Raw genomic sequence first — 20,935 nt, 5'->3', positions numbered from 1 at the left:
TTATTGATACAATTAACTGCAAATCAAACAGAGCTCAAACTTCCTCCCTAGCTGGATAGCTCCAAGAACTCCAGCTATAACCAAAATGTTGGTTAAGTCAGCAATAGCTGTCTCAGCCCATCCTGTACAACAGGAATTGCCAGAAGCCACCTACTCCTCAGTCAGTGATGTCCATTTCAGCCACTCTCAAAAATTAATATTTTTCTGCTTATCTGAAATTTACGAACCATATGAATTCTAACCCAGGTGAAAGAGCACACCTGGATGGGATTAGGAGAGTGAGAAGAACCAAACCATACAAGCAAAAAAAAACCAGCTCCCAAACCAGCAAACCAAATAAGAAAACCAATGGTGTAATGTGAGCCACCAGCTGCAGCAGCAGCCACGGAATACTCGATTCTGCATTCAAACACCAATTTTGGTCCAACCCACAAGCATAACAACTCCTAAAACCATCAGGAATTCAGTTTTAGGTGTGATCTTAAAGTACACCTGGAAATCCAAGTCTTAATCACCTGTATAGCATGCCTGTCACTCTGCTCTGAGCTGGCGGAGAGGACCCTCACTGGAAGAAGTTGTGCATATATACACTATGGGACACATTTCTGGCATTCACGTGTTAATGAATGACCCCTATTTTCAGCACATTCAAATTAGATTATTGTGCCAGAATTTCCTCAAATGGTGATCTGAAAGAAGTGTCCTTAGGCAATCACAGATGCATAATACTGTCTCTTAATTTATTTGGGAAAATAGCCTGAAAATTGGGATAGTTATATTTTCTTGCCAACCAAGTACTCTCAGCTGCTTATGGATAATAGATGAGCAATGTTATTTATCAGCAGGCTTCCAGACTCCTGAAGTTATTTTGGCTGGATCCATTCCACTGCTGCCATACACTAGTATATGTTCTATTCCACTCTCCTTTTCAAAGATTTCACTTAATCCTCCTCAAGATCAATGCATTCCACTTCACTTATCAGCACTGTCCAGACAATCTTTCAAAGCAGAAGCAGATTTCTAGGTAAAATGTGCAACAGATCTTAGTAAAGCACGTATTTGCTCACTGGATCAACCTATGGAAATACTGGTCCTGCACAATAACTCAAGAGTTCTCTTACCAAGAGCAACTCCTTATTATAACATTGAATGTAACAGATTTAAACATTAAAAAGCAATATATAGTCATTTTTCTATTTTACAGTGATATGTAAAGAGATAAGACGGCCACAATCATCCAAAAGAATCACAGAGTCATCACAGATGAGGTTGAAAGGGACCTTCGGCGACCATGAGGTCCAACCTCCCTGCACATGCAAGATCACCCAGAGCTGCTTGCCAAGGCCACCAGGAACTGATCATAACAAAGGATCAACAAACTGATCATAACCAGGTACATTTCCTAAAACTTGAGGATCAGATGTTTGATTGGCTAGAAACATTTCAGAGTGCAACCTCTTTGTATACAGAGGTCAGTCAGCAGGTAAAGGAGTAGCGTAAGTTTTCAAAGTTCACTAACTATGAACTCTAGAGAAATGAGTTTATAAAACACCTGCCTTTTGCCACTCACAATGAGAGCACAATTTGCAGTACCCAAAAGAGCTGGCTAACAGATTTCCATTTATTTGAAGGAACACTAAGTAATAATTGGGTATCCAGAATTCTGCACATAAAATATGATGCCTGACACCCGTGGGGTATTTTTGACCTTGGCTGGGCATCTGCCTCATAAACCCAACACACTCTCCAAGGATTTCCCTCCTCGCATGTAGAGTTTGATCACAAGAACAGCAGGGTAGGAGTAACTCAAAATCTGAATGAGACCCTGTGTGATAAAACTAGCTCATCCCAGCTCTGGGTACAGGTTTAAAATGCAAAAGACTTGGCTTTTGTTTCAACTGTTAAAATCATAACTTCTGCTTGAGAGCAGACTGAAGCCAGGATGGCACCATTTCAGATTACTTTATTATGTTTATGCACAGATGAGAGGAATTCAGGGTGCTAGTGGTAATTCCATGCATCACATAATTTAGCACAAACTATAGAACATGTCTACACTAAATGATTCAGTCCAGCACCAAGACAGTTAAAATGGCTCTGAAAAAGCTATCTCACTGCTGGATGCAGCCCATTCAAGTAAGCTCATCAGCTAACCCACTGTAGCATGTCTAGTACCCAAGCTCATCTGCTGAGTTAGCTGTATTTGCTCAACTACATTGGCACTGGTAATTTCAATGTCATTTGCTGTATGCAGCTTCTGTTGCCCTCAATTAGTCTTTGCCAGTTTGTCATCATGGTGTTACAGTTTAGCATACTTCAGCAACACAAATGGCACGCTGCTGAAAAAGAATACAGTGCACTACATTAATATACTCATCCAAAAAGAAAATTAAACTTCCTAACCTGTGCTCTTCAAGTAAAGGGAGACCATATGACCTTTGCTCAGCAAGATCTGGCATTGCTTCTTATGGCATTATTGTGCCAACTTCAAACACCTTCTCTGTGTTCACCCTCCCTCCCCCCGATTTTTGCATTTCCATTTTCACTAGCTCCAGCCCTACAGAGAAATGACTGCTGAAGTAGTGAGGCAGAAATAGGGAAGGAAATAAAGGGTTTTCTCTGGCAAAAGGGCTACGAAGGTGATCAAGCAGCTGGAGTGCCTCTCTTGTGAAGAAAGGCTCTCCAACCATTTTATGATTGTGTGAAAATCAAAGCTGAGAACTCCTATTATAGCTCCAGAAACTATCCTGCTTTTATTATTTAAAATCTTTTAAGTCCATCGTGTACTCTCTCCTAATTCACATACTTGACATTTCTCTGAATTTACTTTTTCCCCCAAAATACCGTGCCTTTCTAAGCTGCCTTGAGAGGATGTACATTTGAGATGGTGAGAGACAAAAGCATGAAGAATATTTTTCTTCTCCCTTCTGTCCATTACGTCATATAGGAATGACACATTATGCATGCTACTTGTTGTAATGTATAGTTTTGGCTTTGTTTTTTTTTCTCTACTACTTCAGTCTAAAAAGGACACTAAAGATTTTCTTCCACTTCAGCTGATGGTTCTTGTTGTCCCATAGCCCACTGTCTCCAAAATTTTTCCCATCTCATCCACTGTAATTAGTCTGACCCACTTGATTGAAAAGATTTACCAAGGCCCAAAAGTAGGAACCCTTTGTTAGTATCTGATAAAGAGCAGACAGCCATGACAAAGAAACTTGGTTCCCCTATTGAATTTGAAAACTAAACTAGCAATGCTGAAAAGCTAAGTAAGTATTCTGCTAAGAATGGCTTTGTATTTATCCAACAATTGCATTAACTATGTCATAAAACTGGATGTACTACTGTAATTATATACATACAAAACACTACTTAAAAGTCTGCAATGAATGTGTTCCTTTTTATTCTTCATTGCCTCATCTTTGCAGATTATTTCCTTTTAAAAGCAACATCAAGTATTATGTTCAGACTATGAGAAGTGAGGAAGAAGGCAAAATGCCTCTAAAACCCAGATATCCTAAATATCCCTCATAAAACAGCACTTTCAGATCCCACCAAGCTGAGAGCAACTTAATTCCTGCAATTGCAATTCCAGCCACTGCAAGTCATTCACAGTCCTCCCATGAAAGCATTAAAAGTTAAGACTTAATTAGCATCCCTGATTAAATAGCAATTCATACAGCCATTGTATCTTCCATCTAGGGAGTGCAGCTCTCAGAAGAAGCAACAAAAGGGGGATTGAAACAAAGCAAAAACATATCCTCTCCCCTAAATTCCCCCAAAATTACATCTGCTGTCCCTTGGGAATCCTGAGCTGATAGAGAAAAGGCAAGTAAGGGCAATACTATGAGGTCAAGCATATACTAAGTTTGCAGAGGACAACCATGGCAGCAGAGTTCACTTCATATTGTAATAGGAAAGAGCTTGTGTTTTATGGTGCAAGAAATCCTTCAACTTCTGGATTTCCAGCTCCTGCATATTCTCATTCTGGTATTGGTTCTGTTCAAAAAGTTTCCAGCTTCCCTCTCCTGGCTGGATGTGGGACAATCTCCAAATGAAAAGGAGCAGTGTCAGAACACACGCAGCAGATAGCAAATAAAAAACAACAACCCATCTCCATACTGCTCACACACTGGCTGCGTTCTCTCTGACTGGAAGGACCACCTCAGCCCTTTGTGAAGCCTGAGAAAATGCCTGCTTTCAGTTGCCATGTCAAGAGGGAACATTTTCCAAGAAGCAGTGAGAAGACACCACCACCAAAAGAGGACTGCAGAAAGGGAAAAAGTCACTTAGGTGTTCATGTTCAGTAACAATGAAAGAAGAAAAAGATCTTAAAAGCATTGGAAGCACACGTGCAAGGGTTACCAGGATGGTTCTTCTACTGTAGTATAGGTCAGAAATTCTCAAATCCTGCAGACAAATGACCTTTTGCTTTCAATGATACATCACAGGATGAAGAGAAGATTTATGAAGGGGTTCCAGGCTACTGTCCTAGCAACACTAGGGAATCACATTATCATTTTGGAAGCATCTCAGATAGCAGAGAACTACACTGCATCATTATGTCTTCACTCATCCACAACAGAAGCCTTAGATAAGGAAAATAAGCCTGTGATGAGGATAAACACACTATCATATGATAAGATTCCAGGAGCTTATCTCAACAGCCAGAACAATGACTGACAGGATATATGAAAAGAACGAGTTTCTGTATTTACTGTCTGAAATAACATTTGGATGGCGTTTATTTCTTGTGTGCTCTCCAGGATTTTCCAAGTTCTGTTCCTCTGACCTTCAGACAAGCAGAGAAACATATCAAAATCTGAATGAATATTATGATTTGAGCATTTCTTACCTTCTGGTAAAAGAAACAAACAAATAAACGTTATTCTTCATTACATTTTTTGGAAAACATCTGTCCATTGCAGCATAGCCCAACAGTCCATTCATTACACACTATGCTCAATCCTCTGCTGCTTCGAGCATTTCTTGTTCCTGCCTCTCAACTTTTTCAAGTCTTTTTTTTTTTTTCTTTAGAGATCTTAGATACATTCCTCTAGAACTGCCTTAAAAATAAAGTCAAGACTCAAAGTATTTCTTGCTTCATGATGCTCAAAAGCTTCTTTGTCTGTTATTTCTTCTAGCTTAGGCAATGTTCTATCCAAGAAATTGAAAAACCAAGACTTTTGGAAGAAAACCTTAACAGAGCCAAACAACACAAAGCTATAAAATATGGAGTACCACTGGGCACGCAAATTAATTTACAGATGAGTCCAAAGCAGTTTCACTTATTTGCAGTGTAATACATGGCTGCTCAGTTGAAGAAATAAACTTGGAACAACAGGCAGTGCTAATTACCTATATCCTCCTGTAACCAACACTTGTCCTTTTCAGACTATTTATCTAAATTGCTTGGTGGCTCAGCTGTCTCTCTCCATTCTCCTGAGGAATACTATCACATGAAGTATGGCACGCAGAAGTGATTTACACTGCAGGCAAATTATTTCTGCAGCAGTATTCCTCATAATGTGCTCATAGTTGCACATTATGCATCCCATTGAAAAGGTAAGCGTCAGAATTTGTGACTGTTATAGGAGTCTTCCTTGATACTTTTAGAGAAATATAACCAGAACCATGGCAAAGTTTCAGCTTTGGTAATTGCATTCTGTGCATCTGTAGTTCTTTTCTAACAGCTGATGAATTCTACCTTATATGTGACTGATGCCATCAAAGAAAAATTAAAAATTATCTGACACGCATGAGAACTGATACAAAAATACCACTAAGTGACATAAACAGCCTTCTATGCTTGGGACAATTTAATACAGAGTACAGTGTGCTATGAGAAGCACTCCTTTAAACAAAGGAAAACAATACCTGCATCATTATGAGGTACTGCCTTCATTGTATGCCAATAGAATGTGTTTGCTCAGCTTATCAACTTTCAAAAAAGCCCCAAACATGACATTAGCAGCAGCAACTCTGCAAGCTGAGACCTGAAAAACTCATCGCTTGCTCAAGGCTGCAGGGTGAGCGCTTGTCATAGCGTCAGGTATTGAAAGGCTGGCAATTTGCTGCAGACTTGAGTGCTGGATGTACAACAGCCATCATCTCAAGTTTTTCTTATTTTCAGAAAACAATTTTCTAGGTCATTTAGTTGGAATTGTCATCCCTCAAACGAAGCAAATAACACTGCTCTAAGAGTATCAATTCTACTTCTATTAAACATAGATGGTAGTGATGGCAAATAAAACACTATTTTTACATCACATCATAAAACATGTAAGATTTACTTTAAACCATTGAGATTCAATCACATGTTGGAAATTAAGTTAATACTGAAGAAGTTTAGCATAACTGAATTGGGGTATTTCAAGGTAAAGTTGCTCTGGCCAGGAGGACTGAGGCTCAGGAGGTGTGCTTATCCCTGTTCTGTGTCCCTTAACACAAGTTCTAGATGCCCATGTTACTCAGCCTAATTTCCTTTTAGCTCTTGTCTGTTTGAACAAAGCAAACAAAAAGCTGAGTATTTAAGCTGCTAAAAAAGCCAAGAGTGGTCCTTTTGGGGAATGCAGTGTTAACCTGGGAAGGGTAAGCATTCAAAAATACACATAACTGTCCCAAAACCAATACCGACCTATATAATATAATAGGTTTTGTTTACTAAGGCATGAATTTAAGTTCTGATTTAAGTGAATAGGCTCAGAGCCAAAGCTATCAATGGAATTATATCTGCTTATGCTGCTGGGAAGTTCTGCTCTTTGCACAGCAATCAGTGAGTTGTAAAATGAGGACTTAATGTTACTTGCTTGGACTCATTTCAAAAGCAATTGCTGCACCTGTTCGTACCAAAGCACACACACAACAATTTCCCTTATTTTTCCCAGTAACCAGCACAATAAAACCTGGATTTAAATAATAAAGCTTTGATTTACATTCCTTATCATTTCTTTATTCTTTAATAATCCCTTGCTTTCCAAAAGGCATCATTTTCCTAAAGTGAAATACAAAAAATAAAAGATCGGTTTCTGCTTCATAGACAATAGCTGATTCCTTGCATCTTCTCTCCAGAAAAACAGAAACCTTTCTGGGTTGCACAGTACTGAATATGAGCAACACATCGAAACTCATCTGAAGCATTATGTTCCAGCAGATACCCAGGAAGCAAGGTCTCCCAAAGAATAATGCATAGTAGTTACGCTCAAACAGTCCCAATTGAGTACATAATTAAAATAAGAGTGGCAGAACAAACCAGATTTCCTCGCAGGCAAATATTGGTTCTTATCTGCATAGCACAGATACAGTCTCCTTTCCTTCTTCAGTTTAGCTCTAAACTAATCTAACTAATCTAAGTCAGCTGGAATGGACGTGATCCAAATACACTTGCAAATTGAAGGCTTAGTTCTATTAAGTGGTGACTACTCTCAGCACTCACTGATGCGATCACATCACATTACTGTGGAGAAAAAGAACAGTTTAAGAAAGCCTACAGGAAGTGCCACAAAGTTCTTACAGTAAGGACAGAAATATTTATCTCTGCACAGTTAAAAAAAAATTGCTTGCAATGACAAAATTGGAAGAAGCAGAGAAAGTGAACAACCCATGTAATGTACATAGAACTCCATTTGTTCAAATCTTTCTAAAAGTCATTTAAACACAGATATAACCAGTACTCCCAATGCACATGAATGGGCCAGATTGCCGCCATGAGTCCTTCCCAATCTAAATTTTATTTGACTGTGTTCCATGAGGTCCCACGTTCCCTGCCACATCTCTGAAGGTGGCACAATGCTTGGAGATACTACAGAAGGAGGAAACGTGAAACCCAAGCATGGCAGCTTCTTTTGCTTGATCCTTCAGGTGTCCTTGCAGTCTTGCTAAGTAATTTTAACAGGTTTAGATTTACTCAAGGAAAATGTACCTTGCACCATCAAAAGCCTACTCTGCCCTTAATATCTTTAATATATGAGAAAGGAACAATTACAGTATTGCCACATATTGTTTTAAAAATAACATCCCTCATTCATTCGTGACTTTCATGAAGGCAATACCAAAGAGGTATACGCCATTAAGAGAATAAGCAAAAGAGCACCACTGGATTACATTAAATAATGGCTGATTTTTCTTTAATAAAGAAACCAAAATAGATATGCACAGATCTCAGTGGGATTATGGTGTCTATCTTCCTTCTAAGGAAAAATAGTACCTTGAATGATTTACATCTCCTTTGGTTCTGACAGACTAGATTTAATTACGTTTTGGTCTAATGACTGGCACAGATTAGGAAAAGAAAGATGCAGAGCAGAGTGGGAAAGGGATTATGCCTGCCAATCATATCCACAAATAGCACTACACTTCTTAAGATCTACTGGACCAAATCTTGCAGCCTTCTATTAGCAATTCCCCTTAACTGAGAATGTTCCACACAAGGCAGCATTCCATACCTCACATAATTCAGCTGCTGAATACAAACTACCATTTCTAACTCTTGCAGTGATTTTTATTATGCATAACACACTCCAGTGCATACAACAGCTCTTTTTAGGGCTTATCACTGACAGATGACAAAGTGTCAACTTTAAGCTACCCTTGAAGATTCCCTGTAAAGATGCCAATCTAAGATTCCACAAGCAAAGGCATGTTCGTGTTCTATTACATGTCAGCAGCTATAAACAACTGCCTGAAGGATGTTCCCCACCACCCCCTCCTGTAAACAAAGCAAGCTCTTTATTTCTGTAGTAGTAGATCTTTCACAAAAACCGTGAACGCTGACTGTTAGACAGCAGCGATAACTCAAGCTCCTGCTAAATAAAGTTCCCTAGAAATAAACCGCGATGTTGAAGACATTTGTTTGCAAGACAGTTCAGACATCCTCAAACACAAATCATTCAGAATATTCCTGTTATGTATTTTTCAGATTCCTCTGCATGTCCAACCACTGATAGTTTCACCTCTGATTTTAAAGAAGCTGCCACCATCATTCAAATGAATCACAGAGCCTTGCTCTAAACTGAATGCAAGTTCTTTTATTTTGCCATTTGAGGAGTGACAAAGATTTGTGGCAGCAACAGCAGTACAATGTAATAGGGACTGGATTAGTCTTATGAAAAAATAATTACAATGGGAAGCAGCATTCTTTCATAATAGCCACCTTCCCCCAGACAGAGCAATGCTCCTGGTGAAATAAGGAACATCCCCTTAGAAAGCCACAGCAGCACAGCTGTTACTGAGTCACTATTTTGTGCTCCCCATAACCATGTCTGAATGCACAGAACTCTGACAGTAACTACTCTTAAGTGTACTGAGGCCAGAAGAGTTACAGCTTTCTGCAAAGGTCCCTGGGCTTTTCCATTAACAACATTACCAGACCCCAGCTAAACCCTGGAAAAGCACTCATTTCTACTGGCTATGAGTAAACCCTCCATCCTAAAGATAGAAAAGTCATGAAGAAACACTGCTGGACAACTGACATCTTGTTCAACCAAACACTTCAGAAATACAAACACTTCTCACAAATCTTGCAAATGCCTTCCTGCTCTCCTCCAATTACTCACTGTAGCCCAGTAGAATAAAACCACAAGTTAATATAGCAAATCAGCAGGTAGACTCACATAATGCTTTGCATAGAAATCAACTCAGTGTAACAAGTGATAACATAAGTACAGCAGAATGCATGGTACCCACATAAATCTTATACTGCCATCCCTGTTGAAGTGCATGAAGGCAACACTGATGAAAACATATCCGTAGACAGCAATGTATTTTGCTCTCAGAAACAAGATAGGCTGACATACAAGAGTGTAATGATCTCTTGTGTTCCACAGTATCAAGCAACAACTCCATTTCTTTCTGATATTTGTCTTTCGTGTGGTGGGTTGTTATTTTTCTATTTTTAATTATCCTTTTGTTGTTTGTTTTAATGGCTGCAGCATTCATCAACTCAGATTTTATTTCTTTTTTTCTGGCTTATGCTCCTAATCCAGAAACAAGCAAAAAAACCAGCAATAAATGTGACATGCTGCACTTCAGGGCAGCTACCTGCTGCTACTCAAAGCTCTCCAGTTTCAAGCTCTTGTCTCAGAGCTAACCTCTTCAAGGAGAGCAGAGTCAGACTCCTCACCTGCTGGGAAAGGCTTGATCTGTTACAGCAGACTGCCTTTTTACTATACTGTCAAAGAGTGGGAGACCGAGTAGAACAAAACAGTAGATGAAAGATGAAAAGTGCCCAGTTATATTCCTTGGCTGTTCCTTAAAGCCAAAAGGTCCAAAAAAGAGCAATCTCTCTTGCAGCAGCAAGCAGCAACCACTCCAGCATCAATCTGCATTGCTTCCTCCCATGCGACCCAAAGGCCCCACAAGCAGCAAGGCAAGCGTGGAGTTGGGCCTTGATAGTTTCAATCAGTTTTTCCAAAGAGGACACGAGAGGGTAGGTAATGTTACCCTCATTGGGGCCATTCCTTTGTAGTGTCATTAATTATATGTCATTCTACCCAGAAGGGAAGTACAACAGATACATCAACATGCACACCCCTGTCACCCACGGGAATAAAACTGCCCATAAATCTCCTGCATATTTCTTTTTTTGCCATACTGTGTTTTCAGTGTTACCCACTACTGGTGCAATTTCTGTTTGAATGGAGTGAGGGAGCAGCTAATCTTGACTGCAATATGGAAACGTGATTAAACCCCATCATACACTGCGTCAAAAATAAGCTGCAATAGCTTTTCAGGGAGCCTTAATACAATACGCTTCAGGGCAACATCTTTATTACCTATAAAGAAGGAATATTATTTTCCCTACCTCACCTCCACTATAATGGAAACCACAGTACATCCATAAATGGATTTGCAGCCACTGTACACGTGGCTTTTCACTAGCACATATGAGTATTTACATACTTAGCTGCCATATTTTAGGCATCTCACTTTCCTTTAACCACTTGAAGCAAAGCACCATATAAGCAGCTCTGCCCTTGCAATGCATTTCTGTTGCATATCTTTTTCCCCCGAAGCGTCAAAAATAGCAGTAAAGGAAAACATAATGGTCTCATGAAATGAAACCAATCATACAGGATTCACTCAGACAGCATTTGTCCCTCAGAAAGAAAAAAGCTTTTGTGCTACCCAAAAGACAAGGCAGCAAGTCCTTCTATAAAGGACAAAGGAACAAATGAATGGGGTTGCCTTTCTAATAATGCCAGTGCTGGCACAGACGTGATCTGCAAACAGTTGTGTTATAGAAGGGGGGGCGAAAAAAAGACACTAAAATTTTTGTTATCTTCCTGGAGTTTTTCAAAGGCCCGCCTGGGCCACCCCCAAGCCTGCAGTTATCCACTAACAAACTGTTTTGGCTAAGATTTATACGCTCTTATATATTAAAAGAGTAATCATTAAGCAATTTTCATTTAACACTCCCACCTCCCCCAGCACGTTTATCTTCATCAACTACCTATTTATTCTCATCCTGCCTGCTTCACCACAAAGACTGACAGAACTGAAATACAGTGATGAAGCTCATTTTTAATTTGGAAAAAGCATAGAGCTGTAATAAACATCACTAGCAACAGTTCTTTTGTAAGAGAAACTACATCAAGACAAACCACAATGTTTCTTGGCCTAATATGCTTTTTGACACTGCCCTTGAACAATTCTTTTTTATTTATATCAAATCAGATTCCCATTGAGACTGCACTGGCAGTAAGTCATCAGTCTGTAAATCTGTCAGGTCCCTTGGAGGCCCTTGGCAACTGCTCTTGTAAATGTAGCGCCTCCTTGGAAACTCTTCTTGTGTAAAATGAAAATCATCCTCAGAGGAAATTGATACACTTGGAGTAGCTGAATGCAAATATGGGAAAATTATCTTCCTTAAGCAGCCCCCTGAGCATAACTGCAAAGCAGAATCAATCTTCTTTTACATTCAGGCATGAAGATGAAATTCTGTCACGTGTGTCTATGCCTGATCAGGTATTACTGCTTCCTCTTGAAGGCTTAATGGCTGGTAGCAGCCCTCAAAGAGGGAGTTCTGGATGATAAACCCAAGACAGTCTCCATTTGCTTGTATGTGTATAAAGAGCAGAACCCTGCCCCTGCTCCTTAGAGGCCCAGACACTGGGGATCAAACTACAGGCCAAACTACCGTTGTTCCATCAAAGACCCCAGTCCTCTTAAGGCACAGGCTTGGCTTGCTTTCCCATTCTTTTCTTCAGAACTATTTATTCTCATTCCCTTCTGAATTACTCATGCTGATTATTGGGGCATTCACATATTCAATCCACCTACCATCTTGCATGCCAGAGATTTCTGTGTGTTTAGGTGGGACAGAGAAGGGCAGCTGCATTTCTAAAAAGACCTGCACCCATAGAATCCAAGTGCATTAATTTGGTGTAGTTCAAACAAGTCACCTAATATTATATTAATGTAATGTTAACATCAACTTAATATACTAGGCAATCAAGATGACTACAGCAGATCCTGTCTCTCATGTTTGTAGTGCAGCCTCCCAATGCTTTTACTCAGGGAGGAAAAAAAACAAAAAATGTTGAAAAGATACCACACTATAACCTCAGCTCTTGCCTCAATTAAAAGCAACACAGTCTTGAAACTGGGAATTTGTGTGACCAACACAATAGACTTACAGACACCAACACCATAAGACTCCGCAAAGAAGAGGAAGGGTATTCACCAGAATTCTTGGTGGGCTGCATCAAAAGCAGCAGTCAGTAAGGCAAGATCTCGTCCCTCTGCACTGAAAGATCTCATCCAGAGTAATGCATCAAGATGTGGAGTCCTCAGTACAGGAGAGATGTGGACCTGCTAAAGCACATCCAAAGGAGGGCCACAAAAATGATTTAAGTGAAGGCAAATACAAACTACCAAAATGCAAGACAGTCTCAGCATACTGGCAGGCTTCCTGGCCCTGTAGACAGCAATGCAGTGACACTGCACACAAGGTGCACGCATCTGCCTGGGGCCTTCTGGTGTCACTCCTAACTCAGGACACTCACCCTGAGAGCCTCATTTCCATGACTTGGTTAACTCCAGTTTAACACCACAGTTTTGACATCAACTTCATGATGAAAAGCTGTTGAAGTACTAAGTATCTGTGACCTTCTCTCCTCACGTAAAGAGTCAACTTTTTATTTCAAATAAGCAAAATCTCTCTGGATTCAATCTAGCTGCTAAGCTTCCCTCACTCGCTGGGTGGAACACAGTGCAAAGCAAAAAATGAAAAAGAAATCCAAGAAATCTTGCAATCAATATGCAGCACAGATCTCTGCACCACAGCAGTTACATTATCTTGTGTGGCACATGCACTGTTCCCATGGCGACCAGCATCCTTCATCCTGCTCCATTATTATGGCTATTTGAAGCTTTCAGAATCTCTGGTGTCCAAGCCATGGCTCAAAGCTACTTTGTGCTAATAAGCCTGAAGAATAGATACAAGAAGAAAAGCAGAAAATACAGCAAAGCCTGTTTTGCTAATCTATAAGCAACATGGAAAGCAAGAAGTGGCATGGGAAATACAATTCAATCAGCTAAGGGGAAGCAACTCTTATATAACCGTATTCATTAAGTGAGGCAAATACAGTGCCAGTTCACTATAGCCTTTTAATTCCAAAAAAAAAGTCAGCTCAGTAACTCTGCTGATGAAGAATGGCTTTGGAGTAGGTCATCTTACTGTACATGTATTGCAATATTAATTACTTTGATACCATATGTATGTAGTTAAAATGATTGCATTTGTAACTACCTTAAGAAAAGATTAAGAAAATAATTTGACTACCAGTTTTTATGACGTCCAAAATTAAAGTTCTAAGGAACTATCATCAAAATTTACAGTCTTCACATTACGATCTGTATTTAGTTGATGTAAAACCATCCCTGGATACTTTCAGGAAGCTCTTTTAGTCAATAGCAGCACTCCCTCCACCTTTTATTTTTTAAAAACAGTTGCTACTGTGGAGTGTGGGGGGAATGTATGTAGGCATTTCCACATCAAAGCACTACAGCAACTTCATTATGCTCTGCACAGCTTAATACAAAGTTCCCATTGGTCACCAACCAGGGAATTTCAGGCAGAAGTAAATAACCTAGTTTATTAAAACGACCCTTGACAAATCTTCCATAAGTTGCTAGCAAGAGTGATCCCCCTGAAATACACATAGGTCGGTGCAAACAGAAATGCTTTGAAACTGGAGGGTTTCAGGGCTCTTAAGAAGAAACATTAAAGGCACATCGTAAGCTTCCTTATGATTGACAGAAACCATCAGGCCACAGAACACAGTTTACACAGCTACACTTTGGCTTAATTATGCTCACAACATTCTCAGAAAGGAAGATTTAAGTGTCTTGAACACAATCTGTCCTTAACTACACCAGCCACCTTTAGTGCCAGGTCTGGGACAACTGGTGCTTTTGAAGGCACACAAGGTCAGAAGCAAGATCAGACTCCAGAATGGACATCTCAGGGAGATGCACGATGCCAGCTGATACTGTTCCGACAACCCCTGTCTATTCAGTAAACATCCACACTTTGAGATCAGCAAAGCCCAGTTTCACGAAGCCTCTTTCAGCAGAAGAAATAGCAGGTCTCAAGAGGCTCACTGCTGCTGGAAACTCCCCCTTTCCCTTGCTGCCATACTCCAGTTTCCAAGCAAACATTGCATCCCAATCAGAGAAGCACAAGAGAAGCCCAGCAGGTCCTGTTCTTCTGGGCTGCAGGGCAGTATCTCAGGAAGAACTGATGTCACTTTCAAGGGACTTTAAAATATATGTGATGAGTATTTTAGATTCTACAAAAAACAAAACTTCCACCAGTATTAAACGAATATGCTGAACACTAAGGAAAGTTACTAAATGTTTATAGCTACCATTACAATAGGAGCACAGCACTGTTTGCCACCTGAAAGCCTCCTGAGCTGCACACACAGCTCATGCCCTCACCTAGTAATTCCTTCAGCTATCAGGTGCAACGAGAGAGATTCATGAGGAACGATATTCTTTCAGAATGTAAAAGCACAGTTGAGATTAATTTTAATTCCAGAGGTTAGGAAATGTAATCGAATAATTAAAGCATCTGTGTCACTGTCTATCCCTTCCTGCTACATGTAGCATTTACAGAAGGCAACAAAGATGCAGCACGTACCAAAAAAATCTCCACTATCAAGGCTCATCATCAGCGCAATGATAGGGATTTGTGCTAGTGTGGCTTATGAACTCATCTCCTTAGGCTTTCATTAGCCTTTAAAAACAATGGAGAAGGAAAGAATACTAAACAGTGCCCCCTTGTTGTAACCACAACTGGAGGCCATGTTTATTCCTGTGATATTTGTTTTTAAAACAGCTGCCTCATTTCATCTCAGTTTCACTGAGAAAACAGTCATGCAGTGAGGAAACAGTTGTCGTAGCCTGAAATTAAGAGATGTGTTAAAGAGCAATATCACATAGACAGAGAATAATATTTTCTTTCCAAGCAGCGTATCAATTGTCAGACCGAATCTCCACTACACTGTGGCCAGGCAAAAAATAGCCCTGACCAACCAACCTCTCCCACACACATACACCACCTCCACAGGAAACCACTGATGCAAGAAGAAAGTGCATCCCCCTGAGCTACACCCCCACAGAACCCCCAGATTAAGCAATTCCAGGCTTCAGCCTGATGAAGGGGTGCTGGCAGATAGGTGCCCTTGATCTTCAAGGGCAAATTGCAATTTAGAAGAAAGGTGACTGCACAAACTGTGCAAACTTTGTCCCTCCTCTCCAACAACTGCACCGACACGATAAATATGCTGAGAGAACTTCCCTGAGATACACCTACTTGTTATTTATCTTCAGAGGGAGGAACAAACAGTAATTTCTGGCACAAGCAAAATTCAAGATCAGGCAGACAATTTACTGAAGAATTTTTAGCTTGTACAGAAAGGAACACATTGATCAGTAGCCAAAAAGGTACATTGAAAATTTTGAGATGTATTTATTGACTTGGTTTTCCCTTCCTGTTCTGGTAGATGTTGATCTTGTTGCACAGTTCTGTAAAGTTACAGAATGAACCTCAACATGTGCAGGCACTGCTTGGAAAGCAAATGAATACAGCTACCCTCAGAAGTGCTTATTTCACACTCTGTGCTTTCATTATAGGAGGGCTTGTGTTGGGAGGGACCTCAAAGATCCCCAGTTCCAATTCCCCTGCTCAGGGCAGGGATAATTATTTTAATGTCTAATTAGCGATGTTATAATCCAGAAAAATGCTTCACGCAATGATTATTGTAAGACAGCACTTCAGACTAAAATCATCATTAATTTTGCTAACAATACATCACAACTCTTTAAATATAGAAATATGAAGATATTAATTATGATCCTCCAACTTCAAATTATCAATCATTCTGAAGTATTGCCTATTTTTGGACAATGTATTTTCAGAACAATTAATATCCAGATATGCTTAATTTAAAGCTGTCCATATCTAATATACAGTGCTAGCCACCAGAACTTAAGGCTGATACCTGCTGTTTATTTTATTACCTTTAGATTTCTACAGGCAACAGCAGCCCATTGGAATTCCTACAGTGTAAGACAAATACAGGACTTCTGAGACACCAAAGCGATTACTCAAAGCAGTGCAGCAATTACAGCTTAAGCCAAAGGACTTGCACCTGTTATGCCCTGTGCATTCCCCATAGCATCTTTCGTAATGAAAAGCACTAATTAACTCAATACAATGCAGAATTACTGTTGAGAAAGTCGCATTTTCTGAATGTTTAAGTCCGATCAGAGAAGCGAAGTGGAAATACTAGAATTTAAATGCAAATGGTTTGCATTTGTTCCTGGAGTAAATCCAAAGCATGACCACCCATGCCAGCATTGTTTCAGCTTCAGTACTGCAACTGACAGCAACATTTAGTACCAGCTTTGCAGATTATATCAGCTCTGTTGTGGATGTGGTCATCATCTGCATCCACAAGCTTATGTATTGGTCAGATCTTGGACAATTAAAATAACTGCAAAATACATCCAAGGGAAAAGCCTAAGGGTTCCTTCCTGGAAACTAGCAATTTGTTTTCATGTTATACTATGTTTTTTTTCTTCTTCAAATTCCTTCAGAACTGAGAACACGTATACAAAGATGCTCTTTTGAAAACAGTTTTATTTCTTTTCATATCAGGGAGCAAATCCTGTTTGCATTCTTGAAACAGCACTTTCTATACAGCTGGCAGAAATCATTCACTGGTAAAGGAGATCCAGGTGTCAATGAATTTGCTCATCAGGACGCCTTTTAAATAAACAGAACAAAACACATTTCAAATATCCAACTGCTGGTTCTGCCCTTAGAGAAGGCTTACAATTAGCCTGAGGAGGTCGTGGATTTAATATGCGCATTACTGTCTTCTAAAACAGAAAACAAAAAAGGCTGTAATCCACTTGGTATTTCAGCCCATTCTCACACAGAGCTTATGACAAAAGCAGACATCAGGGCTGAAATACCGGCTATCCTTTCACTGACAACCAAAGGACATTCTTCTCGAAGAAGAGGAGCAAGACATTGCACTACAATCACTAGGAGTTCTGTTGTTTCATCGAGACAGACATCAAACACTTCACCTGTGATCTGAACATAGCTTAGAATAGACAGAAGTCTGAGGACTGAATTTCCTATTGCTTTCTGTACAATAAAAGACATCGTCGCCTCATCCACTACTTGAAGAGCCACTACAGTGACTGACCTTGTCTTTTATAACGAGATCGGTCACGACAGTGAAAGCGTTCGCTGCCTTTCTCTATTTGGCCTCATCTGTGCTGTCATCGCCTGTTCAAAGAGGTCAGGACTGCAGCATCAACCTTCCAGTATAAGCATTCAGAAAGGCTTTGAGGTGCACAGTTTTCTGCATTTTATGTAACCAAATATGTCACCGTATTAAAAGCACAACCATGCAAATGTCACAGATGACCATCGAACGTGCAGTTGGAAGGCACAGATATGTCCTCAAGTCCAAATTCATTTTTCGTTTCCAACATTCAATGCAAGCTTGAGTTAAAAGAAATCACGGTAAGGAGAAAATCTTAAGATAACTTGAAAAGAAATTGTCACCATGGATTCTCTTCAGAGATAATATTTTTTTCCAAATCACTTGTTCATACTTGAGTCATCCCAGCAAGCATCTAAAGCTCATGGAAATTTGTCACTGCAGATAGGACGATGAGTGCAGAATTCTTACACATTATTTAGAAATTTCCTTTTGGCATCCGTAGCTTGGCTTGCACTTACGCATGACGAATAGAGGCAAAAATCTCTTCCCCCAATACCTTCCTGCTTCACTTGTTCACGGTGCTCTGTTTAATTAGTACTCCCCGATACTTAGCAGTGCCATCAGTGCTGCGGTACTTCAGCAATAATAGAAGCTTCACATCAGCAATCAATACCTTCAGCAAATACATTAACCATCAATTTGCTTGCTAAGAAATTAGTGTTTACTTCCGCAGTATGTTTATTGTGACCCACAACATTCAAGAAACAAATGAGATTAGTGCAGCCTCTGAATATAAGCAGCAGACTCGGTGTTTAACTTCACCCAAAACTATATGTTCAATAAGACAGACATGACAATTGTTTTTCCCCTTTTCCACACACATCAAACACTGAGATTCACACAGCACTATCTAGAATATTTCAAACTCACTGGGCACGAATAAGTCAATTACCACAATACGGCTACTTATCACAAACACAGCTGCCTAACACTTGGGCAGACCCAGGCTCACATGAACACATACATGATAAAGACAAACTGCAAAAACCCCTGATCAACACCAAATGACATAATTCATACCGTTAACCTCAGAAGACAGACAGAACATCAGATTCTCACACATTATACATCCTGTAGAGATTTAGAGCTCCATCACAAGGAGTCTTCTGTGACAGCAATGTTTATAGTATAACACCTCAAAACACGGCCATTTCATTGATCTCACCTTTGTACCCTCATAAGTGAGATTTATTTTAGCAACTGAAGGGAGATAATAGCTTATACTTTCCTGCTTCCCCCACCCCATCTAAAGCATCTATCTTTACATACATTCAGTAACTTGATTCTGAGAAGGGTTGAACTCCACATACCCAATTAAAGTCAATTTGAACGAGCCAAGCACCTGAAATTCAAATTCCTTTAGCACTTGCACATTAACTTAATAACTCCAGGTTTTCTATTGCTGCCCTTCATTTCTAGAGTTCCACATTGAAAGCATAAGCTGCCAAGTTCCTCAGATTTTGAAATGACCAGAATCAGCCACTGTCCCTTTAACGTTCAGTTCAGTCTCCAGAGCAATGTCTTTTTACTAGAGCTCAGTGTGATTCATTGGAATCTGCCAGGCAGGTCAGGAAATCCCCTGGAGCAGAGGAAGAATATTAAAGAGATGGGACATGTATATCAAATCTCATTACTGTTCTCTTATGAGAATCAATCAAGTGAAAGGACGTGGTGATGTCATTATGACATCATTTACTTTGGGATTAGAAATCATAGCTACTTAGCAACCCAAACTGGCCAATACAGGAGAAGAGGTCCAACGGAAGATGTTATCTTCTGACCCATTTACTCCAAGATAAATATTTGTCAGTTCTTGTTTGAAGACTTTAGGTGATGGTCAATAACTTAAGAATTCCATTGTTTCCAGTACAGAATGAGATATAAAACATTCTCCTGTATATATATATATATTTTAAATATATATATATACACATCCAAGCACATTATTTTCCCCTAAACAGCTGCTATGGATGCTTCCTGACAGCCATCATCTTCTGCACGAACTGAAGCCTTACAAAAGCACAAAGGAAAAGCTCGTGCTAAGCAGAGTTCGTTATTTTAAGACCCACTACAGTCCCCACCAGAAATTCACCAGGGTACCTAATGCCATCACATTAGAAACCAGATTTGTTTCATTAAACTAAGCTAAAACCACCTCGATGAACCCAGGAATCGCAGTGAGAAGTACAAACCAGAGAGACCCGGAGCGGAGAGAACGGAACGGGTCACGCTACTTCTGGGGCTATTTCTGGGACCTGAAAGGGGTTTGATGCCCGCAATCTATGCCTGACCTCATTTCCTTTAAAGTTCACTCGTCTCTGTTGAAAACACAGTCGAACCGAGTTCTAAAGCAACTGAGCAAAGATAATACGTGCACTGGAATTATAACTAGGTCCTCAAATCCATTTCCAATAAGCCAGAAACACAGTGGCAGACCGGCACTTCGTCTCTGCAAATCCAGGGCTGTGTTACAGACGGAGAGCATAGAAAAATTAAACATCAAACGAAAGAAAATCAAACACTCCACCTCCTAGAAATAACTTTTATTAGGATAAGGTCGAGGTCTCCGGTGAAACAAGGGCTCCTCATTCTGCGAGCAAAAGCGCTTTAGAGACCCCCGCGCTCGACACAGACCTCCGCTCTGCCTTTCTGACCGCGGAGACGGCGTGCACAATCGCAAGCTCGCGAATATCAAACCGTAACGACCTCGGCGCGATCACAAAGGCACGAAGCACCCGAACGCCTCCAGCGCAGCGGCAACAGGCGGCGGAGCGCAGCGCTGCCCGCGGGATCAGCTTCCCACCCCGCGCTGTGCTGCGTTCCCCGGGGCGGCAGCAGTAGCAGCAGCAATAGCAGCAACCTGCCCACCCTCCTGCAGCCCCCTCCTGCTTGCAACCTGCGCGGGGCTTCGCTGCATCCCACCGCCTCGCTCAGCGTGCGCCCGCGGACCGCGCGCGAGGATGGCTGTAAGTTGGCACGCAGCGCGCACACCCTACCTGCCGCGGAGGCGGAGGAAGAAGAAGATGAGAGTGAAGAGCTGCTGCTGCTGCCGCCGCTAACGCCGCCAATCGGCCCGAGCCACCGGCGCTGCCCACCCCGAGCGATAGTAATGTTCATTTAAAGCT

The 20,935-nt window shown here is 40.6% G+C and overlaps 1 protein-coding gene across 1 annotated transcript in view; it reads right to left on the bottom strand.

The window, feature by feature from the left end:
• Nucleotides 1–20,935, bottom strand: part of SLC6A1 (solute carrier family 6 member 1) — a 43,530-nt gene extending 22,595 nt beyond the window's left edge. The window contains exon 1 of the mRNA XM_015874826.2: nucleotides 20,807–20,935. The gene's annotated coding sequence lies outside the window, so the exon portion shown is untranslated. The remainder of the gene's footprint in view (nucleotides 1–20,806) is intronic.

Source organism: Coturnix japonica, chromosome 12 (genome assembly GCF_001577835.2).
Source record: "Coturnix japonica isolate 7356 chromosome 12, Coturnix japonica 2.1, whole genome shotgun sequence".
NCBI classification, from domain to species: Eukaryota; Metazoa; Chordata; class Aves; order Galliformes; family Phasianidae; genus Coturnix; species Coturnix japonica.
Note: the sequence above shows the minus strand (reverse complement) of the source record. Positions and strands in the feature narration are given on the sequence as shown.